The sequence below is a fragment of the Staurois parvus genome, unplaced genomic scaffold, assembly GCF_062004578.1.
Source record: "Staurois parvus isolate SC_StPar_1 unplaced genomic scaffold, SC_StPar_1.0 ptg000033l, whole genome shotgun sequence".
In the NCBI taxonomy this organism is placed as follows: Eukaryota; Metazoa; Chordata; class Amphibia; order Anura; family Ranidae; genus Staurois; species Staurois parvus.
This window is the reverse complement of record NW_028317829.1, coordinates 264,196-270,195: the sequence shown is the minus strand read 5'-3', so window position 1 is coordinate 270,195 and position 6,000 is coordinate 264,196. Positions and strand designations below refer to the sequence as shown.

General features: G+C 41.7%; 1 long non-coding RNA gene across 1 annotated transcript in view; it reads right to left on the bottom strand.

The window, feature by feature from the left end:
- Positions 1-714: 714 nt before the first annotated feature.
- The window catches only part of LOC149470721 (uncharacterized), a 105,850-nt gene continuing 100,564 nt past the window's right edge, over positions 715-6,000 (bottom strand). The window contains exon 4 of the long non-coding RNA XR_016308161.1: positions 715-778. This is a non-coding gene — a long non-coding RNA (uncharacterized LOC149470721). The remainder of the gene's footprint in view (positions 779-6,000) is intronic.

Here is a 6,000-nt window from a genome sequence, read left to right as displayed (position 1 = left end):
GCAGACTACTGGGAAAATGAGTGATCCGATCACACAATTACATTTCTGGGGAAGTGCATACACACGTGTACAGTATGTGTACAGAAGGCCTACAGGCTTACATATTACATTGAATTTTACAGAGAATTACAGTACTGTAGACTGCAACAGAAAGGTAATTTTTGAACAACATTCAATTACAATATTGCATGTGAAACAACTGTATAAACGTTAATTTATTTGCTATTTTTTTTTACCAAGAAAGTGGGGTTAACCTTTAAGGACACTGATAACGCTTGACACACCAATCTAATATTCTGATAACAATTTTATAGGCTAAAAAATACACAAGTGACAACACAATATAATTTTTCTATACTGTAAGTGAACCCATTACAGTATTAAACAGAGACACATCTTCAAGCTGAAATGGCAGTAGAAACTTGGAATGTTTTTATGAAACACAAACCTCACACCTGTGTGTGAACACCACGATTTGCAGCAATGGCATTCACTTGTTTGTAAACCACTCATGATAACTAGTGGAAAATCGGGGTAGAAGATGCAATGTGCAGGACAAAGTGTATATGCAGATGGTAGGCAGGACATGCAATAGTTATTCAACCACCAGACTAGAGAATTGAATTAAGTACAAACAAAAATTAACAGCCCTGTAGTATCCTAGCATTTAGTAACATTGCCAGATGCATTGGTATGCACACACAAACATCTTACCTTTCTTCTGATGTTTCTCCTTCAACCTCTTGGCCAACATGTTTAGATTCTTCCACTGGTTCCACTGATATAGGGGAAAAAAAGATATACATGTATAAGAAAAATGTAAATAAAATGTTACTAATTGTATATAATCACAAATGGAATGGAGATGAGAGAAGCATTCCTGTTATAGCAATTGTGTCAAACACAAAGATATAAAGATGGCTTTATAAGACCAAAACTGTACAAAGAATCATTATGATTTATCCATTTAATTTTGCTAATCTGGATTAAATATATAAACAATAACTGGATGCTAAAGGAAATAAGATTCTTACAGACTTATATCTGAGCAGTTAAACCACTGCTAACTGCCTACAATACCACTTTTACTGCATGCATCTACTACTGTGACATTTGAGAGAACAATTTTTGTTATTTCAGGTATGAATTATAATAACATAAGAAGTGTGAATAGTATTACAATTATTATGGTTTCAAATCTACCAATATGGCACATATTCCATGTTATTCCTGTTTAAATGAGCATTTATGAGTTGTATTGAGTACACAACAGCACTAAAAATCTGACAGACGTTCTTAACCCTTCCCCACTCTACCACTACTAAGAAATCATTTTGGCACACGTTCTGAATTTAACCCTAGTTAACTCAACCAGAATATCTCTAGACAAGTGTGGATGAAGAATAAAAATTGAGTGTGAAGAAAAAAAAAAAAGTAATCTACTAACCATGCAGAATCTGATAATATTAATTCCAAAAATGAACCCATTACACTTTGTCACAATCTGATATTTCTTCATCTCCATTTCTATACATGTATTGTATGTGTATATGCAGGAATTTTTTGATGCACGTATGTGTACACATGTCTACTTATGTTATAGGATTGTTAACCTCACGATTTTGTTACAATTATATTTACATTATACTATGTTTTGTTGTAGCCCTGAAGGAGGAGTTCCTTTGACCCCAGAATGCATTGACTGTCTTAGCACAAATACCAATAAATGAATTTGTACTACTATCTTTTGCTCTGGCGCTCTTTCCATGTATGAACAATTATTTCTGGTAAACATGAAGTATGTGGCCAACAACTCTAAGGCTGTATTCACACAGGAACGGACAGCTATGGAGAGCTTTACCTTCCAAGCAGTTGTCTGTTCCTGACTTCACTAAGGGGCAATTTGGTGTGCGATTCAGCGCATCACACACAGCTCCCCCTATTTTTTGTCCAAGCTTTATCTGAAGTGTAAAAAACTACACTTCATTTATGGCTTTGTACAACAGCTGGATGCACTGCGCTGCTGTATTATTATACAGGATTTATATAGCGCAGACAGTTTGCTCAGTGTTTTACATAATGGTGGGAGACAGTACACGGGACAGTACAGTAACAATACAATTCAATACAAGAGGGGTTCGAGGGCCCTGCTCCTTGGAGCTTACAATCTAGGAGGGAGGGGATAGTGGTACAGGAGGAAATAGCTGTGGGGGATGGAGTGGTTGGAAGGGTAGAGGAGTTCAGTATTAGCTGAGGGCGGGGTAAGCTTCCCTGAAGAGATAGGTTTTCAGAGTGCGCCTAAAGGTGAGCAGAGTAGGTGATAGTCTGATGGATTGGGGTAGGGAGACAAGATCGGTGATGTAGTTTGGGGAAGTATTATGAGCGGCTTTATACGTCATTGTTAACGTTTTGAATTTTATCCGTTGGGCAATTGGAAGCCAGTGGAGGGATTGGCAGAGGGGGGTGGCAGATACGGAACGGTTAGTAAGGTGGATGAGTCTGGCCGCAGCATTCATGTTCAGTTTTGGAAAGATTTTGTTTGAGGAAGTGGAGTGACATCCAATCCGATATGTCGCTTAGTAGGCTTGTGATACGGGCAGAGACTGAAGGGGTGAGGTGAGGGGTAGAGAGATAGACTTGCGTGTCGTCGGCATAGAGATGGTAATTGAAGCCGTGGGAATTTATCAATTGGCCAAGGGAGGAGGTGTAGATGGAGAAGAGAAGGGGTCCGAGGACAGAACCTTGAGGGACCCTAACAGAGAGGGAGTGAAGAGGAGGTGGCAGCGTTATAGGTAACACTGAAGGAGCGCTGTGATAGATAGGAGGAGAGCCAGGAGAGAGCGGAGTCTCTGAGGCCAAGAATGTAGTTTTTTTGAGGAGGAGGGGGTGGTCAACCGTGTCAAAAGCCGCAGAGAGGTCGAGGAGTAGGAGTACAGTATAGTGGCCATTGGTTTTGGCGGTTAGCAGGTTGTTTGTGAGTTTGAGTAGGGCAGTTTCAGTGGAGTGTAGGGGGCGGAAGCCAGACTGTAGGAGATCGAGGAGGTTGTTGTCAGTGAGGTGGGAACTCAGGCAATTATAGACTAAGCGCTCTAGGAGTTTGGATGTAAATGGCAGCAAGGAGATGGGTCTTAGGTTGTTCAAATCGGTGGGATCTAGGAAGGGTTTTTAAGTATGGGAGTGATGTGTGCATGCTTTAGAGGGGAGGGGAAGGTGCCAGTAGAGAGGGAAAGATTAAAGATGTGAGTGAGGGAGCGTAGGATGGAAGAAGAAGGTGACCGTAGTGAGGGGACAAGGTCAAGGGGGCAGGTGGTGAGGCGGGCTTCTGAGAAGACCTTAGTGACCTCTTCAGTAGTAGCGAGGTCAAAGGAGTGGAGTGTTGAGGGGGTTTTAGTGTGAGGAATGCTAGGTGGGGTGAAAGTCTGAGCAGCGGCGATGTCCCTACGAATTGCGTCGATCTTGTTTTTGAAGTGTTAGCAACCTCGTGGGTGGTGAGTGAGGTACTGGGTGGAGGTGGGGGCGGAGAGAGTAGAGAGTTAAAAGTAGAGAAGAGCCGGCGAGGACTGGAGGAGAAGGTATTAATGAGGGTAACAAAGTAGGCTTGCTTGGCAGCGTGAAGGGAGGAAGTGTATGTTAGGAAGGCAGATATATATCGGGTGAACGCCAGTGCCATGCGGTTCCGTACAGTGCACTGCAATAAAATGCAGCATATCTGCCTTTTAGTGCAGCTCTAGTTTGCATTGCAGAGTGAATGGGACACACAGGAGAAAAATTTTTTCTGTGTGTTCTTGTGGTGACAGGGATGTTACAGTGAAGTAAAAACATCTGTCACCAAACTATGGGGTTAATTTAGTAAATCCGAATTGACTGTGCACTTTGCAAAGTGCAGTTGCTCCAGAGTTTAGAAAATGAGGTAAAGCTTCACTTTGCACAGAACAACCAATCCATGCAAGGAAAATTAAACATTTTTGCATGCATGTGATTGGATGATGGAAGTCAGCAGAGCTTCCTCTAATGTACTAAGGTCTGGAGCAACTGCTCTTGCAGAGTGCAATTGCACTTTGCAAAGTGCACATTATTATTATACAGATTTATATAGCGCCAACAGTTTGTTCAGCGCTTTACAATATAAAAGGAGACAATACAGCAACAATACAGTTCAATACAAGAGGGATAGGAGGGCCCTACTCCTTGGATCTTACAATCTAGGAGATATTTGCCTTTAGTAAATCAACCCGTGTGAGAATTAGCCCTAAAAGGTCAACCTGTCAGAAATGCATGACACCATCTGCAGTTAGTGGGCTCTAACAGGCCAGTGCACTTGTTCAATGATAAATGCAAAAACACTGATGCATTTCTTGAAGCCATATGCACAGAAAGGAAAGTCATTCAAGTGATCTGGCTAATCCAATTTTCCATGACACCCACACAGAATAATGTGGTCGAAGGCAAAAGTTGTAACTAAGGTGACAGCAGCAAGCTGTAGAGCAGAGCCTGCTAGCACAAAGGATGTTTTTTTAGAAAGGTTTCCAAACACCTATCCACTGAAACTTTAACCACTAGCCTACAGGGCATTTATACCCCCTTCCTGTCCAGGCCAATTTCCAGCTTTCAGCACTGTTGCACTTTGAATGTCAATTGCGCGGTCATGCAACACTGTACCCATATGAAATTTTTATCATTTTTTGTGACAGATAGAGCTTTATTTTGGTGGTAATCACCTCTGGGTTTTTTATTTTTTCTTAAACAAACCAAAAACCACTGAAAATTTTGAAAAAAAAACGTTTTTTCTTAGTTTTTGTTATAAAATTTTGTAAATAAGTGATTTTTCTCCTTCACTGATGTACCCTAATGAGGCTGTAGTGATGGGCACTGATGGACACTGATAGGTGGCACTGATGGGCACTGATGAGGAGGCAATGGTAGGTGGCACTGATGTGCATTGACAGGCATCACTGATGGGCACTGAAAGGCAGCGCTCATATGGCACTGATGCACACTGATAGGTGGCGCTTAACAGATAAAAAGTGCAGCGTTGAAACGAGATCATTTGCATAATAAAGTGCAGAGTGATCATCAATATTATATAATAAATAAATAAATACGTAAATGAATATAGAGTGTAAGGTATATCACCATAAGGTGATAAAAATGGTGATAAATTGTCTCAAAATGAAGACATGAGGATCCCTTCAAGATCACAATCAATGGGTAACTGATCCAGGGGTGACAGATGAAGTAACTGAATAAGCAAAATGCGCACTCACCAGAAGTGCGCTTTAAACACACATTTGAGATATATCCTGTCTCATCAGGTATAATCAGGTCAGCTGCTCCCAGGTTCAGCCAGGTTCCTATACACCTTTAGGGTGCTTAGGCAGGTATCACAACGTCTGGTCACGTCTGTGTAAGACTCTCTGGGGTCCCTTAGTGTGTATCACCGCGTTGGGTCATCTCTAAAGTGGGCTCTGCAAATGACGGCACTCACAAGGAGAGCCCAATGAAGGACACCACATAGCGTGATACTGCATAAAGGATGATTTTTATTTCCACAGAAACAGGTGTATAAAAAGATAAAAACACTGACCATAAATGTATCAGGATGGTCACCAGTGGTGGCATGACATCTGGATGTTGTAGCCCCCCGACGCGTTTCATGCGGGGCACTTAGTCACAGAGTGCGGGCTTACAGCAGGAGACATCTATACACTTTTATTTATTTTCAAAAATGGCACTCGCGCTTATCGCGCCCGCCATTTTGCCGACTTTGCTCGCATGCGCAGTACTCCACGCGCCATTTTGCCGTGGACCAGGAATAACACTTACATGTCCCTGTGTCTTTGGCGGGTATGCGTGCGCAGCGGCACCATTTTATTGGCAGTTAACACAGATTTAATGAGACAGTTCAGCAGCTATTATGTATCCATCCAGGGATCGTGGTAAATAAGTTCCACTTAAGATAAAAATTGATATTAAGCCTGAAGAAAGGGGATGAATTTGAGA